We start from the raw sequence: 26,622 nt of genomic DNA on the forward strand, positions 1-26,622 counted from the left end.
CATTGTGGTTGCTATCAATAATTACTTCCTTCCAACTTGCTCATTGGCTTCAGGTCCCCAAAATGAAGGAATTTTTTCTTTAAATTATGATTTTTATTCTATCAATCCATAAAACCAGGCACAAAGATGATGTCCTGTTGCTGGATGAAACTTGATGGCTAATGTATTCAAGTCAAGTGGTCTGCAACAATTATCGACTTAACTCCCATGCACAACTGCTTCAATTCTTATTAAAGTGCAAGGGAAATCAGTAGCTGATTCTTATGGTCAACTCGTTTGCTTCTATTGAGAACATTTGTTTCTACCGAAAGCTTTAACATGTATTAAAACTCACTTTTTACTTGCACATTTTATAACTATGGTGGACAAAATGCACTTTAGATTGCCAAGAAAGAGAACAAATACAAAAAGGAAGAGATTCAACAAACTTGAAACGTAAAGAGATGAGACCAAAAGCAGGGGAAAGAACCATTGAAAGTGAAGGTAGTAGAAAGAGAAGTTGTACCAGAATAACAATTACAATAAACTTGAAACATAAAAAAATAAAACAACAAGTAGGCGAGTGAGTAAATTAATACATCATAAACCCTGAAGATTTAATGATGATTACTTGCCACTAGGACTGTTGGATTCTTAGATTCCTCTGGATTAAAAAATAAAAAATATAAAAAAAACAATCTCTACTACTTTCCTTATTTTCAAACATTACCATTTAATACCTTTTATTAAATTAGTACATGCACAATTTCATATATATAAACGGTTGAAAAAGGTTAATAGATATTAAAATATTTTTCTTCCATATTTAAGGTTAAGTAAAGTGGTTAAGTAAAGCTGAAAATTCTAGATCCATTATAAGATTGGAAATCAGAAAAATAAGAAAGGTTTGAAAATCCTTAATTTCAATAATTCGATCTTTAAATTGCGTCAACCAAATCCACTCTATTCATTATTAATTTTTTTCCTTTTAAATAATGAAAATTGTGAAGAGGCTATTACAGAACACCACGCATAATAACTAATTATGGTAAAATTTAAACTCTTCCCGTTTATCCCTCATTGATCGATGCCGTAGATTCGTCGATGTCAACGAAATCACGAAACATTTGCAATATTTCTCCCAAATATCTTTTTAGGTAATGAGAATAATAAGGTTGGCCAGGAATGGCAGCGTGAAGGAGCGACTGCTAGAGCTGAAACTTGTTTTCTGTCATTAAATCAGCGCTACCCACTTTTTTGAAGAATATTTTTGCGATGTCCAGTGCAAGCAGCCAGTGCTCGGCAGGGAGATTATTCCAGTGCACACTCTGCCGCTCAATTGTCAGTGTGATCATTTCGTGGATGTGCATCAATAGATTATTTTCAATGGCATAAGCGAGAAATACTTCTTGAGACTCTTGGGCGATCAGGAGCAATTCACGGAGCCAGAAAAGGGACAGTTCGATAGCTTCATAGGCGTCATCCACAATGCCTATGCGATCATCCTCGTTCTTGAAGTTGACCATTGTATATATCAGAATTTGAAGAAACGCTCGCAGTATCTTCTTCCGGAGTCCAATAACACTTGCGCTAGTGTTAATTAAATTATACGAAACACTACAGAAGCCATTCAAAATGCGGGCTAAATTTCTGAGATCTGTTGAAGAAAGGGGCGTGGGATGGATCTTCAAAATGTATACCAAAATACGATAAACCTCGTCGTGGTCAACAATAGTGTATGCTGCGAGCGCGAGAAGGTCTAGGATTATGGGGAGTAAACCTTCGTCGTACAATAGGAGATTTCGAAGTAAAAATCCTCTAAACCGATCACACTCCGACACATCTTGAGGCATTAAATGATCGCGTAGTGGATGTGTAATCAAGTCGAGTGCGCGTATTGTTCTGAGAACTTCTCTGTGGAATAAGTTGGATTCTTCACTTTTTGCATCGAGAGCATAGGAAAGGACGATAATTTCAGCGAAACACCTGATTGGTTCTTCGTTTGAAAGGAAGTGTTGGCGGTTCTGAGGGCTCGTCTGGAGATTGAGGCGCAGATAATTAAGTCGCTTCCATGCATCAGACCAGGTCTCAGGTCTCATTTCGCGCACTTCTGCCTCTTCCTGGGGAAAATATTGGCGAACTTGTGCAAGACTGTCTGTAATGTTAGGCAAGGTGAGGAGTTGAGGGTAGTTGGGAATGACTTCCCATCCCGTGTATTCGGAGCCCATGAGATCCTGGAAATATTGTCTCATTTCTGCTCTGAGAGCAACGTTGGGAGTTATATCACCTACAACGAAAGGCTGGCGCGTTTGAGGGATAGTTGAATTCCGTGGATTCTTCTCCACCCATGTCTCCGCCGTGTTTCGATCGTACAGGAATGTTGTTGGAGTTATATTCACCGGGTCGTAAGCAGTGCATAGACTAATGCTGCATTGATATTCGTCCTTGTCACACTCCATTTTTTTCTTCAGTCGAGATGATATTCTATATTATATCTTTGCTAATTTGTTCTTGATCCAACACAATAAGCTGAAATCCTCTGTCACTTACATATGTGAGATTTCCTTCGCCATCCTACACCTTTTGTATTCGCGTGGCGTCGCTTCACACCTTTAACCCTAACCCTAAAGACCCTTTAGCGCTGCAATCTCGAACGATAAGCTCTAATCCATAGCATGATTACTCCTACCAATCACTTATATTAATCGCTCAACGCCCATCCATTTATATAAACTTAACGAATATACTATTTGAGCGAATCTCATAGTTATTATTCTATGGCATGTTATTTAAAAAAAATCACATTCAAATCATATATATGCCAAACTCTATATATCGTCTCTAAGGTATATAATATTTTATTATTAATCTCTGTTTTCAGCCGGACTATCACTCCATCGTTGAGTGCCAATTAGTATATTCTTTGACGGAAAATTTTTATGGTTATGTAAATTTAATCAAAGTTTTAATATTTGCAATTTCATTCATCTTAATTTTAACTAAATTTTTTGGGCCGTAAAACATTCCATGCAGTAAGGCTGAGGCAGTGTTATTTTATTTTATCCAAAATCTGGTTTGTGGAAATGCAGCAAGTTTTTCTAATATCCAGATTTTCTCGTATCTAAAGTTTTCTTATACAAAGGGTTTTTTGAACGGCAAGCAAATTCTTTATATCCAAAGTTATTGCCACATGCTATTTAATTGCAAAAATACTCACTATGAAACCTGGAAAATTTCTCTCTATTTGGGTAAGTTTAGGCTAATTACAGGTAAGAGGGTTTGTAGAGATAAGAACTAATCATTTTTTTTTAATTTGCCATTGAATAGTAATATCTCAAGGTGTGAAAGGTAAAAAATAATATCTTACTAGCTAGTATCCTTGATCTAGCAGCTGACCACATTTACCTTGAGGTGTCAGTGTGGAAGTGTTTAAAGTTTACTTTGACTTAGGACCAGAACAAAATTCTCTTTATGTGGTCCAGGAGCCTTTTTATTTAGATTCCCATAAATATGTATATAAAAGTGACCACATTTACCTTGAGGTGTCAGTGTGGAAGTGTTTAAAGTTTACTTTGACTTAGGACGAGAACAAAATTCTCTTTATGTGGTCCAGGAGCCTTTTTATTTAGATTCCCATAAATATGTATATAAAAGTGTAAGCCTTAGTGGATGAACTAAGGTTACTTATTCCGTTAATGGCTTCACTCGATCGTTGAATGAACGGTTGTGGTTTACCTTAACCAAGAAGAGAGTTAGAACCTGGATCCATATAAATGCTTTTGAGCCACATCCATTTCTCTTATTTCATTTATTTAATAAAAACTAGTTTATAGAATTCACTGAGTAACACCACCTATATCGATTGGAAAATTGTCTAGAGATATTACTGCTGAAATTTTTTCCAAGGAAAAGAAGTAACATCAAGGCTTTTAGATCTTACCTAGAATGCTCTTAAAGACGAAAAATTTGAACAGTTTCATCTTCTCCGCTGGTTTAGACTAACTTTAGGATTTTAGCATTACAGATCCACTGAAGCCCCCATTATTGGCTTCACCTAGTTACATGCCTACCCCCATTATTGGCTTCATCTCGTTACATGCCTACAACAGGTCATTATTCCTCATTATTCCACGGATGTAAATGCCCACCCAAGAAGGAGGGTGGAACTCAGACGAGGATGAAATTTTGGAATTATTGTTGTTGGTTCCTCAAGATAGATTGCAATCATACAAAAGGTTTTCCACAAAGCTCAAGGGCTTCACAACACTTTGTCTCTTCTTTCCACAGCAGACAACCGACTATGAAGCAAATAAGCCACCATCTTTGGAAGTTAAATTTTTTATTTTTATAATGTTCTTAATTTTTAAACCGTGAATAGTTTAATGTGGGAGTCCATAGGGCGAACGTGGGTAGAATGCAAGCTCTGTGTGTGCCTATCTCATATTCTTCGTATTTAATTTAATTTATTATGAATATTTTTTTGTTTTTTGTTATTTTTTTTAATGTTCCATTCAATTATTATAATGAAAAATGTGGCCCTCGTCTTCATTGATTGTACATGGATGTTGCAGTGTGCTTTAGATAGTTCTAAGGGAGGTTTCCAACAAACAAATCTTGTGTGAGGCATTGTCTTTCTGCTCTTGTTGGTTATTTGACACAACCTAGTAGGTGAAGAAGTTTTAGTTTTTTCAAAAATCCATTTCCCTTGTGTTCAATTCATACTACCATAGTGCTAATGGTCCAACCCATATGTCGCTTTAGGGAACACAAGAGAAGAGTTCAATTTTCCTTGTCCTTCCTGCATCCTTTTGAATGGTTATCCATTTAGATGCCTGAAAAGCCATGGTAAAATTTGTGTTTCTCTACCGATTGCAATTTTTAGGAACATGTATTAACTCTCAGAGGAATATTATTTTCATAACTAATTTTCTTTGGTTCTTAGATAATCGGAGGATGATTCCTACATATTGTTCCACTCCTGGATTTCAAAAGATATATGAAAATATGTGACACCAATGAGCAATAATCATCCCTGAAAACACTTGTTAATTGTAATGAATAACACATAACGCCTATTCACTTGTTAATTGTAATGAATAACACATAACGCCTATTTTTTGTTGTGTTCATGAGGCCTCTATATGCATGGATGTAGTTTCCATAATTATTGATTTTGACCACTAAACAAGACCTTCCAAACTCTTATAATTATTTTTGCTAGGCTTATATCCCTTTAATTTTGATAAACATAATGTATGATGATTTGAATCTTTCATTTTGTGTTTCTAAATCCACATAAGCAAAATTGCACAATAGCTTTACTTATGTCTTAATTTGTGTGAGGTTTCATGGATGCAACAAGGTTTAGAAGTTGGGAAATTATTGTGGATAAGGCAATATATTATTCTATGCATCTGGATGAATAAATACCTCTATAAATCCTATTTTCCTTTTTGGTTATATACCATTCAATGCTAAAGTATTCTCAATAAGTGTAGGATCAAGTAGCATGATTATTCAGAGTTGGTTAGTATAATTTTTTAAGCTTATGATAGGTGCTCTGCATTCACGTTGTTGATTGGTTAAATTATTTATTTATTCTAAAAAATGGTGAATAGAATATCATTTATACCTTATGAGGATTGTAACAATTCCTTTTAATCTTTTTTGCGTTCAACTGTAGCGAAATTTGTTTTATTAAACTTGTATTACCATCCCCAAGGTAGTTAATAATATCAAATACAACATGTATGAGCTAAAGTAATAGAGTAACAACAAGAATGTTAAATATAGATTACAACATGGAATACATGTTCAAAGGACTTACAATTTTACAATATATTAATGACCAATATTTCACACTATGGAGGTACTACTAACACTATTTAGATCGAAATACAATCCCCTTTTTGTTTCCCTATACCTCTCACAATACACTTCCAAAAGATCCACTTAAATCTAGATATCGTGCCTGCTTTGTTTGAAGCCAGTTATATTAAAGCCCAACATCGGTAACAATAAAGGTATTGTTGGTATTAAAACCAATCAAACCTTGAGACATTCTCCATTTTTTCTCTTTCAATCTATAACGCCACACTTTAAAAGCTTCAGTTCAGTATTTTACTTTCTTTTTTTTTAAACCTTCACTTAAATGTGTGTATTTTTCTTGCTCTGTTTTAAGCTAGTCTGCCAAAATTTTAGCTCAATCACTAGAAAGAAATGTCAAAACCAGTGAAATAAACACAAATTCTATGCGTTGGTCGAGATCATTATCCATTTTGTAAGGATATTTTTAATAAAAAAATTGTAGGTCAAGTTGTGGTTTTGTCTCCTCTATAAATGGTAGCCAAAGTTAAACCAGATGTGTTCACCTTGGAGAAAAAAGGATGTCAGGCATGGAATCCCCCCAAGGTAGGTTTTGGGGCTTAAAGCCAAATTTTTGACCTAATCCTTTTGTAAAAGCTCCGCAAATTGCGGGTGCAGAGCGTGAAATTATAATAGAGTCACAGGTTGTCCGCCCTAGTTTTTGTAATGTAATGTTGGCTGGATAGACCTACCCATGGTCCGCAGACTATGGGATTGTATAAATAGAGATAGGCTCTAAGTGTATAAGATAACTAATAGAGAAGATATAATAGAAAAGCATGACAAGTATAAGTGATTGAGAAGCAGTGTAAAGTGTTTCCTTGGGTTGTAAAGTAGGGGAAGGCTCTACAGCTAAGTGCACAGAGGCCTAGTAGTCCGTAGCTAAGTGCGCAGACCCCTGCAACTGAGTGCACAGGGCAGGCTGAGTCTGTAACCATTGGAAGAATAAATAAAGAGAAAGTTTACCATATTTCTGTGCATCTTTTCCTGTTTTAATATATGATTGGGTATAATTTGCAAGTATATTGTTTATATGTTGCGCAAACTTATTTGAATGTTTTGTATAACTAATTATAACATAAGACATCCAAGTATGCGAAGGTAATTAACTGGTATAGGAAGATAAGTAGGATCATGAGCAATAGCACAGAGCGTGGTTCTAGTAGCGCAAAAGCTCCACACTCCCTGGTTAGGGGTGCACGAAGGCAGTGTATCAGGGCATGAGGAACAGGGAAGTGCACGAAGTAACTTGCGCACAAGGACACACTGTGAGACCAGTCAAACCACTCAAACATCTCAAGGGTTCAGAAACTTGGTTCTAGCACCATCCCATAATACTTCGGGTGAAACCTCAGTTCGTGCTCCGTGGACTGTTGCCGAAAGGGCCAACAGTACCGGGATTTCTTTGGCTAATTAACTCTGAACCTAGGTCAGGCCCCAACAAGCCAACAAAGGATTACATTTTCATACCCAATTTCCTACATTTTCAAACTCAACAACTTCCAAAACATTTCCTGTAATTTCTATCAATTTCACTTTTTTTTTCAATAGACATGACTTAAATCTTAAATCTTTAATTATCTAATGAATTTTATCTAAAGCTTAGCCCACTTACTGACAAATTCCATTAGAAGATCCATCTTAGGAAAAGTGTGACACAACAATAAGAATTCAACCAAAAATATTACCACTACTCATTTCATATGAAATCAAATTAACTTGTCTCTACCAAAAACCTCTCTCTTGCACATACACGTGGTCATGTTCTCACATGTATAGAAGAGAATAAAGGATTAAATTTGTTTACCTAGATTCTTAGGAAAATTAAGCAATATTTCAAACCAATAAGGTTCACAAGAAAACTATGCTTAGGTGTGAATAGATACAATTGGACATATTTGAATCCCATTTCAGTATTTTTTAAAATTTCCATATCTCTCGAGTCATCTCCCACTTCAAGAAACTCATAGACTTGTAGCCATCTTTGTCTGCCATTTGATAGAGAATTCCTTCCATCCATGCAGTGTCAACAAAATAATAGGTATAAACAATAGATTAGAATAAAAAATTACTATTAATGATGCTAAATATATTAAGAGTTACTGCAAACCCAACTTCATATGCTCACAACTCCTTCCTATTCTACTACTAAACATCCTAAAGTATAAAATGCATTTAAAACATTGTTGGATACTAAGGGCCTGACCCAGGTTCAACAGTGAGTTTAGCCAAGCAAATCCTGGTACTACCGGCCCTTTCAGCAACATTCCGCGGAGCGCAAACTAAGGTCTCACCCGAGGTAGTTTGGGAGGGTGCTGGAACCAGGTTTCCCCACCCTTGGGATCTCTGGATGTGGGAGATCGTGGTATGTTCCAGCCTTCGCGCTTACTAGACTATGTGTACCAAAAGCTTCTGGTGTTCTTCGCACATCTTCAACCACAACGCGATCGATGTTAATTGTCCAATTCCTTATTAATTAGGGTTCGTTAATTAAGTATTAAGGAGAACCGCAATAATAACCATACATATAAGTGCGCGCAGATAAAGAAACACGTATCATCAACACATAACATTCAAATGTAAATCTATGAATTAGATGCACAATATAACAATCAAATTATCTTTATTATTAATCTCTTTCAAGCTTGATCAATACCGACTTGACTCCTTCCTGCACACACAGCTGCAGGGGTCTGCGCACTTAGCTACGGACTCTACTAGGCCTCTGCACACTCAGCTGCAGAGCCTTTACCCTTTACTATCACCTAAGACTCGGACTTATAGACTCAGAGTTGTTTCCTTCTCTAAGAACTTCATCAAACTTAACATTTCCTTCTACCCTTAGAGCCTCGCTCTATTTATACAATCCCATGGTATGCGGACCATAGGTAGGCCGACACACTCTATGTCGAATTTACAATATTTTAGGGCAGACTACCCTAGACTCTTCCGCTCCACGCCTGCATTTTGCGGGGTCTTTACATTGCATGGACCAAAACTTGGGCTTTAAGCCCCAAAAATCCACTATGGAGGCTCTGCTACCCAACAGGCCCTCAACACAATCAACGTGACTCGTCCCAAGTCACTCGGCTGGTGCGCTGATCTTTGTACGGAGTCCATCCAGCAACTTCTGCGCTTCGCTTATGGCGGCACCACACTCCTCCATTGTTCGCTGTATCTCTTGGGCGCGGCTCTCTAATGCATCATCGTCAGGGGAACCTTCTTGCCTTAACACAGATGCATTCTACATCTGTGAAAGCTTTTCCTCAATTGTGGCGGTGACCAAGAAGGCTTCCTTGAGCCAAGGTTGAATGCATGCTTTAAACATTTCTTCTTTTTGGTGCACAACATCCACCTATTCCTTGAGAGCCTAGGCCTCCTCCATTCTGGCAAGAGGCTGAGTAAGGGCGACCGCTTGTGCGGTCCCTCTGATATTGTTGTATTCCTGCTGTAGCTACCATGCTTATGTCTCTAGCTGCTATATGGTTGGATCTTATTGCAATGAAGTGAGTGTGAGGAGGGACTAATCCAACAATCCTGTGCAGTCCTGTACCATGTGCTCTATCGCTTCCAACCCTAATTGAATGGCACAGTGGCACTGCTCTCTAACTTCCGAGGGCGTAGAGGGTTGCACCTTCAGCCGTAGCTCAGCGATCTACAAGTTCAGCACCAACTGATCTTTCACGGCCTCTTTTTGGGCCCTACGGAATCCTACCACAATATGCTAAATCTTTTTAGCTGCTGGGAGTTCCATTGGCACAGCCAGTTCTGGTATGCTGCTACAAGATTCCTCCACAGCTTGTTCCAATCCTTGGTTGTGTACAACCAAGTCATCGTACTGTAGATTGATCTGCTCTAGATTTCCTTTTTGCTCCATTATGAATTAGAGGGCGTGACCTTCCCTAGCGTGGAGCTCAATGATTACCCCATCATGTAGCTGGTATAGGGTCTCTCTGGGAAGGGCGGCCAAATTCAACCCCCAACCCTTCATCGTGGCCCCATCGCCCTCAGTTCTGGCTAGAACTGCACCTTCTGGTAATCTAACGGTATGTGCCATATGGGCGCACACCAGCTGATTATTGTCGGATGGCCCTGTTGCGCCATGTGGTGGAATCACTCCTAGGGGTGGCACTTGTAATGCCTATAGCTGCTCTCTAAGCACCCCCAACATAGTTTTCTGCTCCGTGATTAATTCCTCCAAGGCATCTGTTGGCTCTAATGCCTTTATCCTCTTTCATGGCGCTGCTTTCTCCTGGGTGCATGGCCTCTTGAGTTGAGTTGGGACAGGGTCTGTGCATACCTTTGGCTGATATTCCCCCTGTATGTTCGGCTTCGTGGACATTTTCTAGCCCTCATCGGGGTCCCTGCTCGGCGCATCTTGGTGTCCTTCTTCTGCTGCTGCTCGGCAATCTTCTCTATTGCAGCCAAGTCTAGGGTGCACCACTCTAGAGGCCATGATTCCATCACCGCAAAGATTGCATCATCTTGGCGATGAACGGGAGCTTTACCCATGTGCATGCCGGATCCTTGTGGGCATGGATATACAGGTTATGCATATCTACCTTGAATTCTGCCGCACTTTGTAAACTGTTATGCACTGTCGAGGACAAGCGCAGCTTGAGGTCAATCCATCTACATATACTCACCTCTACAAACACCCAAAACACCTCTATTTCATGAATCCTCGTCGTGTTTTTTGTCGCCCATAGCAAGGCATACCTCGCGGCTTCAGGTAGGTTTCCCTCGACCTTGGGAAATTGGTTGTGCTCCGATAACTCTCCTACAACCTAGAGGATGGATAAGAGCAACCACGCATAGTGGAAGGTCTCACCCTACTCTTGGGCTTCTCTACAGTTTGTAAAAAATTCGTTGGAGAGGAACCGCGCCCAATTGAACTGGACCCCCTTTGCACACTGCTCTTCCAATGCGATTATCGTTGTTGGTACTTTTTTTGCTTGACATTTCGTCATCATCTTACCGTCCAGCAGCTGGGTAGCTATGCGCACCCCCCGATCCTTGATGCTTGCTATTGCATATCCTCTCTTCTTTTTCTCCAGCTTATATTTGGCTTTCATTGCTTCTGCAAGCGCCGAATCGCTGCTCTTTCCTATTATGGCAGTGAGGTTGTTCCCTTAGATTGGTAATCGAGAAATCCTGTGAATTAAGTCGGTTGTGATGGGAATCGGCTCCTCCAGCTAGAGATACCCATCATGGAACAAAAATAGCAGCTGCCGTATAACAAAGATCGTGACAGGTGCGTGGTGGTAGTGGGGTATCCATCGTAGATGGAGTAACCCCGACTTCTCTACTTCGTGTAGCCATTTTTGTTTCAACAGTTTCTCCATAGCCAATTGAGGGAATTTCTCACTGTCCACAAGGTCCCGGTCTTAGAACTTCATGTTCGGTACCCGTCCCAGTGGTGGTCTGTCAAACCTTAGTTCATCAGGAAGGAGTGGGGTCTAAAACCCGCTCTTTGTGGCCTCCAAGTCCATGGGTATCTTGGCTTTCCCCTTCCACGAGGTGGTGTAGGGGGGTAAATTTATTTTCGATGGTACTTGGGAGACATTCTTTGCCTCATCATCCTGTGCTTCAATTTGGGCAATCAGGGCTTGCAAATATTCCTCCTCCTCCTCCTCTGTTTCAAAATTGGTGGCTTTGCCCTTCTCCACCATTGACAATTTACTAACTCGTGGGTTCCCTGGTAATACCCGGACTGGCTCCATTATTTGCTTGTCTTTCTGTGGCTGCGGCATGCGGGGTGAATTTGGAACCTTTGGTGCAGCTACCGCCTCTCCTAACCCCTCCTGAGCCATACAGGGCTCTGGGGTAACTTCCGCGAAGCGTACTACGGTTCTTGCAGCTATCATTGTATCTACACTGGGTCCATTTGGTCGCATACTCAAAGGTGGCAAGAGTGCTTGGTGCTCAATGCTCTGTACTGGCTCAAATCTCAAATAACCAAGTGTTGCCTCGAGGCTAGCCCAATGGATTTTATAGTGTCGTTTGAATTTGAATTCACCCATTCCCTCCACTTCTGAGTCATTAATACCTTCTCGGCGACAGATCATCCTGAATCTATCTATTAATTCCTGCTTTAATTTCCCGCTACCCGCTCCTTTCTGCCTTAAATTGGACCTCTTGTCATGAACAGTGACATCAATGGTCACCTTCCAATCTATCCGCGTAGCATCGCAACTCCTTTTGCGTGACCGCAATCCTTGTGACATACTGTCCCTTCGTGTAACCTCCTTCCTGTGTAGTTCTTCTATAGACTTGTTTATAGTACTACACTTTCTTTCAACTGCTCGGAGTGCTGAGACTATGATTTCTATGACTAGTCAGGTGGGGACACCATCTGCGCAAAGCATCCCTGCACCTGCCAGCCTAGTCCACAAGCACCCTTCAATTACCCTTACATCAGTTAGCATCGCGCGTTCGTCTTTATATGGTGCACTTCCTTAGTTCCTTTGTCCATTGAAGTGCAGCCACAACCATGGTAGCGAAGCCACCAATTCTTCTAGTGTAGTAGCGTGGCTGCCTACCTTTCATTTTGTTGGGCTTAACTTCTCTGCGTGGCCTGTCTGTGTGATTTCAATTTCCAGTTTGTTGATTTCTTCATCTAGGATCCTACTTTTCGGCATCAGCCAGACTCTATATTCTTTGAGTGCACGAATTTTCAAGTATCCTTGCCGACCGACTCTCTGCATCTGCGTACATTTGTTCCTGCGCGACGAAATAACTTCTTTGCATTGGTCCCTATGAGTCGTTCCAATTATGTGATGATGCCTTCCTTGCAAGCCTATGGTCTCGACTCTGTCGGTCGTCTCCTTGCTCAGACGCTTGTACATAGCCCTAGAGGCCCACCGAACTATTGCTACGCGCCGGTCCCACGCAGTTCAGATGACCTGGTGAACCTTACCCAGGATCCCGCATACCCTTTTGACTGCTTCTAGGTGGCACTTTCATGGTGCGCATCATTTTTTATGTTGTTGTGAATGGTTTCCAATGTCGATCCTTAAGTTGTTTGCAGACGACACAGTCCATGTTCGCTGACATCAAGGAATGCACAACCTTTTCTGTCCTAGCTCCCTGACTTTTGTTTAGCGCTAGGAGCTTCCCATCCATAATCGCACCTACCTTTTAACCTCACGCCAGCTTACCATGGTCTTGGGATGTGTACTCCTCTGCATGTAGGTGTCGCACACAGTGATTTTTCATTGTTGTGTCCCACTGTTGTTTCGGTACTCCGCTTTCAAATTTTTCCATGAATTCCCCTGCCATTGTCACATCCTCCTGTGTGGGCAGTTCCCTTGCTTCTGTCGTTACCTGACAGAATGATCTAGTCATCATGTTGCAATTCAGTGTTGTCACTTCATGTAACCTATTCTGCCAACGTTCTACTTCCTCGTTTGAATCTAACATGCAGGAGCTGTCAGGCTCCCATGAGATCCTTCCATCCGTAGTCAAGCTCACCCAATCCTGGTCCTGTGTGGTTATTTGGTAAATGCAATCCAGCTCATTGTTGTTGTCCTCATCGTGCACGGGTTCGGTGTAGCATGCTCCTTCAGACGGGTCTAACGGGACTACTACACATAGTGATTCTTTTTCAAAAATCATCTTCCTCTTCTTTAGATTGATTACTCCATTCATATCAATTGCCCAGTCTATTCCTAACAATGAAGGATAAGGATTGTTGTCATCAACAATCTCCATAACTTCAAAGTCTGTCTGTGTGCTCGCACCTTCAATATCGACTGTTACACTTTGCAACCTTCCCATAGGCACGATCTTCTGTTGGTTCTCCATTCGTAATTGGATAGGGGATTAGTGCAACGCAAACCTACCCATGCGTTCCCAGGTTTTCTTTGGTAACACGTGTTCGACCCCAAGTCCAAGATAACTTGATCCATTTCATAATCACCAATCTGCGTTGTCAATCTCATTTCCCTCCCCATGCGCAAGGCATGTTTTCCCAACTTCTGGACTACACGCAGCTCTCCCGATCTTGTGCACTGAGTGATCAATTCTTGTAGTCCGTTAACTTCCTTATTGTCATGCAACAGCTTCATGCAAGTCTCCAGAAAGGTAGTAAGCATGGAAGGATCCAATTTTGGCTCTGGTTGGTCCTTACTACCTGAAGTGGAGGCTTCCATGAAGCTCTTCCTAGCTTCCATAAACGTCTCCTTTGCATGTTCCAAGTCAAACTCAGGTTCCTTGGAAGGAGTCTTGCAAACCCATGTATCGTCCTCAGGCCACTTTCCCTTGTCGTCCCCTGTGGTCATGCCACTTTTGAGCATCATTTCTACATTGGGATCTTCATCGCAGGGTTCAAATTTCATCATCTGGATGTTCTGAGTCGGAGGGGGCTGGAGTACCCCCTTTTCACGCATTTGTGCAATTGATGTAGGAAAATCCACTGGTTCATGATCAAGCTAAGCACAATACGAACAAGATATCCTCACTAGATTGGTGCAATCACGAGCATAGTGCCCCAATCCTCCACATTTGTAACAAATCAACTGTCTTCATCACCTTCCTGGTCCCATTCCTCCTCATCCTCAACCTCAGCCCTAAAATATAGCGTGTGCAAACCCTGCAGCTAGGTTGAGGCCTCACGTCTCTGTTTGCATCCTATAGGCCGGAGTCCAATCTATCATTAGCTCATAGCTACGACAAGTACACTCATAGTGTCCTACCGAACTGCAGAACTTACAAAACAGTTGTTGTGGGATTTGGGTATAGTTCTGCAGCAAGTGACAATTGTTTGTCATGTGTTTTCCTCTTATCTGACAGATTGTGCACAATAAGGCTAGTGTAGCACTTGGTCGTGCCTGTGGTTCTGGTCTCAACAGCATTGGCCCCCCTCCTACCAAGTAGTTTGTGAATACTGGATAGTGATCTTTGTCGTGACCCTGACCTTTACATTTTATACACCATACTTCTTGGCATGCCTCTGGCCGTGGTGCCCTATCCTGCTTCAAACTCTACATCTCCAAGCATAGATTCCGTAGTTGCGCGTGGATTTGTTGAACTCTCAACCTAGGATCTTTTATTGGAGTTTCATGCAATCTCATCGCCATTTCCAATGCTTCAGCCTGGTTTGAAATCTTCTGGTGTGACAGCACCATCCTCAGGTGTAGTGTCAGAAAGGCCACAAACCATGTGCGGTGTTGCACATCTGTAAGCGTCATATTAGCCTCATGGATCGTCCTTTTCAACTGCTGATCCAGATCCCAGGAGGTCTCGCTCGGGAGTATCACAATCTCCTTGAATCCAATGATTGACTACGTCTCAAATTTTGGACGGGTAAATTCTCTATTCAATGCGTTTTGGATCTCTACTATTCCTGCGTTGGGGTGATCGTTAAATTTGTTGATATACCAAGTCAACGCGTGATCTTGCAGCACGCTGACCAATGTAGCCTTCTTAATGTTATCACCCATGACCCCTTGTGCTTCCCACACTACTCTTACCATGAAACAGAATTGGTCTAGGACTTCATTTCATACTCCTCTGAATACAGGTAACCTGATCGCATTCACCATACTCAACGGTGGGATTGATGAAGGTGGAGTGGGAAAGGATGGCAGTGAGGGAGGTGAAGTGGGTGGTGTCGAGAGTGGACATGGTAAATGCAGAATGCGTTGTTTTATCAACATGACCATACTTCTCGGAGAGAACCTAGCGAGCTCTTCCTCACTTTCTCATAATGGTGAAATCAGGGGACTATTTTCCAATCCCTCGCTACCTTGGTAGATCTTCCCACTCCCCGTCATTCCAAACATTAATGTATTCGTATAATCCTCTTTTCACATAACAACATATTAATCCAGGTATCTAAATATTTGACGTACCTGCCTTGCGGTCCCTTGATAAAACTTCGTTCAGCTTTGTTGTAGCTCATGATTGTATCTCTCATGAACTCAGTGATGAATCCCCCTATTACCCGGTCAAGCCAGTGGTCCACAACCCATGTGGTCTTGTCTTTTGATGCTTCTAGCCTGCGCACCAACTCTGGGGTCCACACTATTGGTTGATCGAGCTTATACCTTCCCTGACTATTGACTAATCTCGCAATCCAATCACACAGTTTAGACAAAATGGATGCAATGAAAATCTCGTGCATTTTCGTATACACGTACCGATCCAACCACCTTTTCTCAAATAGTTGTGGAGTTATGTTTTCCTGTTTCAAGAACTCATGAATATTCTAATCAAACCACTCTTCAATTCCTTCCTTCATTGGATTCTAATGTTCCGACATTAGACATCCCTTAGGAAGATCCCGGTCCCGGCAAAGGAACCATTTGTTGGCTACTAGGGGCTTGACCCAGGTTCAGCAGTGAGTTTAGCTAAGGAAATCCTAGTACTACTGGCCCTTTCGACAATAGTGCACGCAGCGTGGACTGAGGTCTCACCCGAGGTAGTATGGGAGGGTGCTGGAACCAGGTTTCTACACCCTTGGGATGTCTGGATGTGGGAGATCAGGGTCTGTTCCAGCCTTCACGCTTAATAGACTACGCATACCGAAAGCTTCTAGTGTTCTTCGCATAGCTTCCGCTGCAGTGCAATTGATGTTAATTATCCAATTCCTTATTAATTAGGGTTCGTTAATTAAGTATTAAGGAGATCTGCAATCATAACCATACATATAAGGGCATGCAGATAAAGAAACACGTATCATCAACACATAACATTCAAATGCAGATCTATGAATCAGATGCACAATATAACAATCAACTGATCTTTATTATTAATCTCTTCCAATCTTGATCAATACTGACTCGACTCCTTCTTGCGCACACAGCTACAGGGGTCCGTACACTCAGTTGCAGACTCTACTAGGCCTCTGTGCACTCAGTTGCAGAGCCTCTACCCTTTACTATCACCCAAGACTCAGACTTATAGACTCAGAGCTGTTTCCTCCTCTAATAACTTCATCAAACTTAACGCTGCCTCCTACCCTTAGAGCCTCACTCTATTTATACAATCCCATGGTCCGCAAATCATGGGTAGGCCGACACACTCTATGTCAAATTTGCAATATTTTAGGGCAGAATACCCTAGACTCTTTTGCTCTGTGCCTACATTTTTTAGGGTCTTTACATTCCATGGACCAAAAATTGGGTTTTAAGCCCCAAAAATTCACTATGGGGGCTCTGTTGCCCAACAAGCACACAACTAGAAGAGTCCATTTTACAAGAAATGACAGTATGTAGATTCCATTTTATTGGACAAAGCTCATGTATATTCCAAAATGGGGATAGTTTCTCGCTTTACTAAACCAACAGAAGTAAATGTGCAATGCAGATAGATTTTGAGATTACCACAACCAAAACAAGAGAAATTGAAAGCAGTCTGGTAAGCAATATATAGACATGGAATTCTAATTCCAAGCATGAAAAAAAAACCAAGGGTATGCACTGTGAATAGGAATGTTAATCTTGCTCATGAAATAAACCAACAAGAAAATATCTGAAAATTGACCATAGAGATTCACTTTTTGGTTGAGAAGCACTTTAATGTTTAATAGAAATTATCTTAAGGTGTTCTACAAGCTAGTATGCAATATGAAATGTCAATGTCAATAGCCTAAGGGGTTAACTCAACCATTAAACTGGTTGTTGCTAATGTTGTTAGCCATTTGGCTAGTTCCATACAAACATGCATTGGGTTTGAATCCAGGTTACACTAGTCTATGCCGACGCATTTACTAGGGATGTTATCCTCAATTGTGTGCAAGCATCCCTTCTTTTTTTAAACAATAAAAAACTCTTATAGATGTTTTTTTACTTCATACTTACATTGTCATGTATTGCAAGTAGAGGTGCATCGTCATATTAGACTGTCATATGCTCTACATGCTTTTGTGCAGGAGCTTTTAGTTCTTCCGAAGAAGCAGGAGAATTAGAATGTTTTCTATCAACTTGAATTACAACATATATGGCAAAGAGAAACATATTTATTATCGCATCTGAATCAACTGATTGAATTCTAGCGAGGATGGAAATGACTTTAAAACCTAGGTTTGAAAGGTTTGTTATAATTTATTCGTCTTCATGTTACTCATACAAAACCGAATCATAATATTGAACACATTTTGAAAGTATTCGATCAGCACTAAGTTTGGTGGTTACTTTCGAAATGCCAAGAGACTTTTTTACATTCTACAATGATTTTGCAATGATTCATTGTCCACATAATTGGAATTTTAATATAAATCGATAACAAATGAATTTAGGTGAAGGATACCCAAATGACTGAAAATTAACACTCCAACATACTTTCAATTCCATGATATTTTCAAACAATTTCTATCCTCTCATTTACCGAATTTCCAAATTCTAGTTTTAATCTTTGAACTTTAGAACCATATAGGAAGGTCAATGTAATTTATTTTTATTGAATTTTACTACAGTCAGCATCTATTTAGAATTTTAGATGAATTTTTGATCGAAAAATTTATCTAATTAAATTTTTTGTGGCTTTTGAGCAACTTTTTCTTTCTAGTATCGACTATTGATATCTCTTAGCTTTTTGTGAGAACTAGATTGAATTCTCATCGCTTATTTTCCAAACTAAGACTGGGCCATAATAATTTTCATGCAAGGGGGGTCTTTATGTGCTCCATTCTCACCAATCTCTATCTTACAACATCTTACACAAAATATGAACTCATCCATAAGAGGAGGGTCAAATACTAAGCAGTGCTCTTTAAATCTAAATGCAACAGAATTTGTTTCCTCAACACTTAGAGTTGCACCTGGTAGTGAAAACAACATAGATGTATTCAAGTTAGAAATTGCAAAGATTTTTGGTAAAGTTGTCTTAAATAGAACTAAGTCAACAACCTCCAACACCTACGATGATGAAACTAACAAATATTAGTGTTTCAAACTTCTTCGTTACAAAATTCTTTGCAAGAGTGTGAGGGTTTTTTATCAGTAAGTTTGATTGGTCATGATTATCCATGTGCTTCGAAGTCTTAGGGTGTAATGGAAAATGGGCAACTAGATTTTGACAAGATGTGTCAAAGTGTTCATGTCAGTTTTCCCAATGGAAAGTCTAAAGTTTCATTTTGTTATTATGTAGAAGGGAGATTTGGTAGTGGAATGGCACCTTTATCTACTTCTACTGGATGGGAGAAATATATTATGGAACACGATAAGTAGCTGGTGAAAAACAAGGATGGATATTTTAGTGTTGATTAATGTGATGTTGGGTTTTTGAATGAATTGGTAGGAGAAAAATTGATTTCAGACAATGGAGATATTAATCCCATGGAAATTCTTGCTACAAAATCCCCATGTTTTGTATCTAATAGCCTAGCAGACATATACTATGCAAATGTAGGAGATTTAATCTTGACACTCATGATGCTGACTTAACTAGAGGTACTAGTAGACATTAGATTGTCAGTTATAAAAGTGTGTTTCTCATTGAATGTTTTCATATCAATTAAATCACCAATTATTTTTCTTTTAATATCGTCGTGTGGATGGATTACTAAATAACTTGTGCAACTTTTCACTAGTCACTTTTTGTCATGGAGGAGACTTTTGTACCATTCCAAGGAATCAAGAATGACCTGAAGGGAGGGTTTCTATGTAACAAACAAGATTGGGTTTGTGGCTTTAATGCAAGATTCAGATATTTAGTTCAAGACAAGCTCATTATAATTATCATGGAATGATATTATGGAATTAATTCTAAACAGTTTGCCATTTTCCACTGTGAGCATTATTGACTCCTTTTCTTTCTTTAATCGTTGCTCATATCTACTGTATTTGGACTTTATTTTTAAATAAATGTTTCGATTTGTTTCTTAAATTCATATATAGCCATGATGTCCAAACTCCAATGCAATTTATGTAGATGGATTTTCTTATATGATCTAAATATTTTTTGGAATAATGGTGCTTGAACATGATCCGTTCTCCCACTACATACATGTTCTTTGCTTCTGTTATTGCAATAATTTCTTTTGGAGAACAACTAGACAAAAGCACAATTCAGTTGATATTTTTATGGCACTCTCTAATATGAATTTGTATTTTTTATCATTTCTCCACAATAAGAATATTAGAAAGGGATAATATTCACGATATAGTCGTATTTACTAACCATCCTTCATTATAGGAAGATATTTGTTAGTTTTATGAGAAAAACATAAGACTTCTCTAAAATATTATAAGGATGGATCCAATTAAATATTTTGAACACATTTCATCATAAAGTTAGACAATCACTTTAGAAGGTCAATATTCTTATAAATAAAATTTGAAAAAAGATAGCAAAAAGATAAATACAATCAGGTGTTACTGTTATGTTTTATCACCTTAGCAGATTCTTTAGTAATACATGGTATTTAAAATAACAAATAAAATGTGTTGCGGATGGAATCATTATTGCAGTCTAGACGTTGTCATCCACTGCAATATGTGGCATCATCCATTCTCTTATTGGAGGTCAACCTCTGTTAATTTTTGGGGTGGAAAAACCAAATGTTCTTATGTATACATTCAAGTAAAAAATTTTCTAAAGATAATTCTTGGGGTGGAAAAACCAAATGTTCTTATGTATACATTCAAGTACAAATTTTCTAAAGATAGAGAATATTTAGGCCCAAAATTGTTCTTGGCTGGGACAAGTTGGTAAGAACTTGAAATTTTATCATCATCTGTGATCTTTCACATATTTATTCCCTTTTTCAATAGTATAATGAATGTTGGTATGAGACAATATGATATATTTATTCAGTTATTTATGAATGATACTCGAGATTTTTCACAAATAAGCTTTCATTCTATTGGAGTAACTACCAATTCTCTGCTTGTTACAAACAGGATATGCATATGAATAACATTCTTGTTAATCTTGATGGTCATTCTTTGGGAATGTTCAATTATCAATAGATTTACCATGATAGTTAGAGAACTATTTGAGACTCTCATTGCTATATTGTTCATGCAATAGGCTATCTAGGTATGATTATGTGAAAATGTTCACCTTCCATAAAAATGGCATTGATGAGCTCATTCTATCCTTTATAAGAATTTTGCTTTCCTTTTCCTAAATGTTAGTCATCCATAACCACATCTACAATGAATGTCAGGAATAAATTCATGTTTTCAAATCTTGATAAGGGCAAGATGTCGGTAGATTATTGCAAAAATTTCAAATGGCTTCATACCCCAATCTCTAATGCATGCAAAAAACTTAGCTACTTTGAAACATTAGGTACCTTTCCATTACAACTCAGATTTTATGTTTTGTAAAAATGTAAGAATGTTTAAGAATGTGATATTTTATCAATTAATGGGTTATACTCGCTACAGTTGGTCTATTATAGATTGGTAAAGATTGCTAAGAAAAACATTAAACAAAACTCAATCTTAGGGAAATTGTGTGGAAACACGCAAGAAGCATATAGCAAATGCAAACTCCATTGGTTTACCAGCCACCTCTAACCCTTGTAAGTTAATGATGCTTTTGGATATTTAAAAATTTGCAGGTTGTTCTTTATAGGAACTAAAATTTTCGTAGTTCTTTCTCATTCTAGTTTGGATGTGTTTTGGATCTTTGGAAGGCACTAAAACAACTTGAATAGGCGAACCTTCAATTAGCTGCATCTATTGGAAATTTGGATGCCCCGGTTAATGAGTCAATTTTTTATCCAAAGAAGGACATTAACAACCTACTTCCAGTTGAGGTCAAAGAAAAATGCATCAGTAATTTGTTGTCGTCCATGATGGTTGGTTCTTGTGTTGCTGCTATCCCCTTACTTAAAAATATTCCTACTTCAATGTTATGGGGTTACTTTGCGTCTATGGTAATAGAAAGCTTCACTCATAATCAATTTTGGGAAAGTTTAAATTTGAAAAATGTAAATGCTTTTCTTGTGTAGTTGAAATTTTTGGTTTTGAATTGAATTATTGTTGTGACTAAATTGAATTGAATACTTTTAAAACTTTAAATTGCGTAGTTTTGGTTTAATATCTTACAAAAACAAAATTACAGTAAATTGTGTCACCGTCAATTTACTAGTACAAACAACTACTCACTAGTATTTACTAAAAATTGGCAGGTACTACCGTTACGTAGTTGCCCTTGTTGATTTATGTTATCAACAAAAGGAAATGTACAATATTTTATGATTTTTTATTGGTTTGGTGTAGAGTTAATTTCTTGGTAGTGTCTATCAAAAAGAGTAACTAAAATTATAGTAAATTAGTAAGCTTTTAATTTTGATAATCCTATCATATTTAAAAACCACAACCTTATGATTGAGAGTAATATATAAAGACAAAGTATTTATGGACCATGTTAATTAGAAGGGGAGTCCATATATATGAGAAGACAAATCAAAATGTGCTAATATTATCTAGCCCTTTAATAAAAGTTGAGACTTTATCTTTTAGTTTCTACACCTTTTACAAACTTGATCAATTCATAGCACTAGCTTGATTTGAGTATCTGAGCACTCTAAAAGAACCTATCCCAAGTGATTTTAGATTTTCCACTATAGGCCAATTGTTTACATATAACATGTTTAGTGAGACTTGGTATATATAGTATCAAGAATCTAATTACAACTTTCCATCTCTATTAAAACACACTTCATCCTTGAAATTTGATATGATATTATGAATTTCAACCGGGGTAATATTATTAAATATTTCCATGGATTGTCGAACCTCCACCTAGGATTAAGGTTGCAAGTTTATTCGATCTCTCCTTCTCCATTACTTCCCATGTAAGTCCTTTGCTAAGAAATTTTAAGAGGGAATCCACACAAAAACCACCTATCCCACCTATTGAAAAAAAAGTTCATCATTTTCCAAACTATTGTAAGAGGGAAGGTACACAAAAAAATGCCTATCCCACCTGCTATAAAAGTAGAATTCACACCTCAACAGAGAACCCACAAAGAATAAAAATAAATTCCAGATAGTATTATGTACCAACTAAACCAAGGAAATGCAGAACTCCTTCCATCCTTCTAGAGAAAAAAATAGTTTGTTGAGGAGAAGGCCACAACAAGAAGGATTTTTGGATGTTATAGAGAACCAAAACCACTAAACTCCCTTGGTATTTAGGGTGAAAAGTAATATCTCCATATATAAATTGAGGACCTGAATTCAGTGAGAGAACAAAACCTAATATACCCAAGAATCCAAAAGATGATTCAAGAAATATCTAACCAAAGATCCAATTTCTAGTGCTCAGAAGAAACATAAATCGACTTGAGGACCAATACCTAGAGGTGTGGAAGGAATTCCTTGATCTTCGAACCAGAATTAGACACAAACAACCCAATTCCCAAGAACACATCAAATCCATCCAAACTCTTTCTCCAACCCCATCAAAAGACAAATCCAATATGAGAGGCATCGAGAGATAATTGACAAATAGAAAAAATATTGAATGGTTAGATTATTGAAAAAATCTATCGAAATAGAAATAAATGAGAACTGAATAACGAAACTAGGTTAGGAATACCTTAATACATAGTAAAGAAGTAATAAAACATAACACAGTAGACTGTACCACAAAAACCAACTAGAATAACTTCCTTTTAAACTTGCAATGTGAGCGAAATTTGATATTCACCACCCATGCGACATGATATAGGTCGATTCCTTATCACCACCTTCCATTCTATATGGATGATTAACCAAAGGACGGAGTGGTAGATTGAGTTGTCCTACAGGGACACCCTGATTCCTGCATTGCACCATAACACACATGACCACCCACATAATGATTTGATTACATGTGTGATGCCACTTGTGTGGAGCGACCAACCCCCTCATAAGTTAATATTTAAATTTATATTTGAAAATATCTAAAGAAATGTTTATTTTTAAATATTATTTGTCTAATACATTATATGAAATAAATATGATTATAACTTAGATTTATTAAAAAGAAAGAGATTTTATTAAAATCCCGATGAAAAGAGCATGTGTTTACTATTTAATTGACTTTGTATGTTAATTTTTTATATTAAAAGATGAAAATTTTTTATTCAAGAAAATTTTTAACAATGGAAGTTTATCTTAAAGTTTAGAAACCTTGGTAAACTTCACTAGTCTTTAATAGAAAGATTGTAAAATGTTTGATGATATTCTTGTAAAAATATTTGGATTTATGATTATATTATTTTATTTTATATAAGATCTTGATGATTTTTAAGATAAAATAATTTATATTATAAATATTGGGTGAATTATTTTTTGAAAAAATAGAAATTGGTGAACCTTTTTTTTGGAAAAAATATAGAAAATTAACCCACCTGCGAATATTAGCCCCCAAAATTTTTGTTCATTTGATTTTTAAAAATTTGATTTCTCAACCTATTTAATAAATCAAAATTCAAAATTCCTTTCTAATATATATATTTAAGATTAGGCACTTTAAATACTTTTAAGAGGAGGTCCATAGCTATTTTTCATAGGTTACTAGTATTGCAATTGGGAAGCCAAACCAATAGTAGAGGTTCATAACCTTAACATTTCATATTGAAAACGCTATAAATATATCATTTAAACTATAAAGAAAATTAATGGAAGTACATTACCAAAAATTAACATCCATGGCTATAGCAATGTCTCAATATAAAAATATCACATAAAACCTAGCTCGCCTAATAATGTTAGCCTCAAGGAGATTCCACTTGTATTAGTGCAAGAGAATCATTGTGCTTGTTAGAGGAGGTGAATATGAGGTTTATTAGCATTTTGGAAAGCACAAAAACCTTTATTTTCAACCCTTCCACTTTAACCATCACTTTTCAATGTGGACCAATGTTTCTTGATGTGTCTAAATTATCTATGAGAACCATTCACATGAGTTTTATTGTTCAAATATAAATTAACTATTCGAATGTATGGAATTTGACAAGCCCAAGTAGAACTACTATTATCAAGGATCCAATTCCTTATGCCCACGTTGAATCGATAATCAAGGATGAATATGTGACTATGACGAACTTCCTCCTCAACCTCTAAGATTGTTTTATGAACTTATTCAACAATAATATCCATAAATCTATCCATAGAATTGCAATCAACATCGTAATCTTGAGGCCATGAAAATGAGGGCCAGTGAGATTTGGGACTGAAAGGGGGGGAATATCTACCTCTTCTAACTCATGTGTGACTAGAGGATACCATTCATTACACCATGCTAAGGGGAGAAAGAAATTTGAAGATACAATGGCTAGGATTAAAGGGATAATTCCAGAGGCATGTGCCTAGGGAAGAGAACCAAACAGAGGAATGAATAAACCCATATAAGTTACCATTCCAACATGGATAACAGTTACTTTTCTTAATTCGCCATGTTAATAGACCTCCCTCCAAACGTTCATAGAAAAACAGGGGAAATCCAAAGTCTAACAAAAAGTCATTTAAGGACATGAGATAAGGGAAGGAATAAGAATAAAAACTTGAAAACCACTAGAAGGCCAAGTGAAGTGTATAAAAATTAGAATACAATAAAACAAATCCAAATGTAGAGTAAAAAAACTAAGAACCTTGAAATCCAAATGTAGAGTAAAAAAACTAACCTTGAAATAGCTAGGCCAATGAGAAAATAAATTACAATGAAACTAAACCTCAGTGTCTATGGTGGTGTAATATTTGCTCTAAATAAAGTGAGCCTAAGAAATTCCACCTTTATGTTGAGAGCCTCATTAAACTAAAGTGTACTATCATTGTTACCTAAAACCTTCCATTGAGTTAGCAACCCAACACTAACACTCAGAGACAACCAAAAACTATAATAAAGGAAACACAAGCAAAATCATGATAAATGAAATAGGATTTACACCCAAACATACAGAAAAATATAGGAAATTTGAATAATATCTCATCATACACAGGAAAGGAAAAATATAAAAACCTGACCAATATTCTGATTTTACTCCACTACCTTTTTCATAATTCTATATAATTTTGATTGAAATGACTTAGAAAAAAAATACGAATTTGAATGTCTGTCTCAAGTATACCATGCATCAACATCCATAATATTGAAACAGCCCATAATCTAAATTCAAACACACCCATACGTGTAAAATATTTCATGCATTATAACTTTTCAACGGGAAGCTTGCACTACCATCCTAAATTAAATTCCCTACTCTCATCGACACAATGGCATAGATTCCACCATTAACCACCTTTCATGGGAGATTAAATAATTGAATTGTTATTATATACTCATACAATATACAATTATTTATTTTTCCTTTTTTAATTATTTGAAAATATATTACATTAACGGGTAACATTTCCTTATACAAAATTATTATAAAATTCTCTCAATTTAATAAAATTCCATTTATTTACCAATTAAATGATTTTTTAATTTTATGAACAAAAATAGGAAAAATTGTTAATGGAAAATATAAGTTGAACACATTTCAATTATTTCCTAGAGAGGCACTGTATAACCAGAATGGGGAGACGTAGTGGGGAGATGTAGTAGTGTAAATGTTTGTTTATAAAAGTAATGGTGTAAATATTTGTTTGTAAATTATTTATGGAAAATATAAGTTGAACACATTTCAATTATTTCCTAAAGAGGCACTGTACATTCTGTCCAGAATGGGGAGATGTAGTGGGGAGATGTAGTAGTGTAAATGTTTGTTTATAAAAGTAATGGTGTAAATATTTGTTTGTAAATATTTATATGTGAGGTTCCACTAAAATGTATTAAAAAGTTAAAAGTAATAGAGATCCAATATGTGGAAGATGTAGTTTCTATAAA

At 37.5% G+C, this 26,622-nt stretch overlaps 2 pseudogenes; one reads left to right on the forward strand and one right to left on the reverse strand.

The window, feature by feature from the left end:
- Positions 1-5,974: 5,974 nt before the first annotated feature.
- Positions 5,975-18,140, reverse strand: LOC149262014 (BTB/POZ domain-containing protein At3g05675-like; annotated as a pseudogene).
- A 307-nt stretch (positions 18,141-18,447) lies between these two features.
- Positions 18,448-26,622, forward strand: part of LOC149262015 (polyadenylate-binding protein-interacting protein 7-like) — a 74,294-nt pseudogene continuing 66,119 nt past the window's right edge.

The sequence above is a fragment of the Pinus tabuliformis genome, chromosome 6 (assembly GCF_031772625.1).
Source record: "Pinus tabuliformis cultivar Carrire ecotype Pingquan chromosome 6, CPIR1, whole genome shotgun sequence".
Lineage (NCBI taxonomy): Eukaryota > Viridiplantae > Streptophyta > Pinopsida > Pinales > Pinaceae > Pinus > Pinus tabuliformis.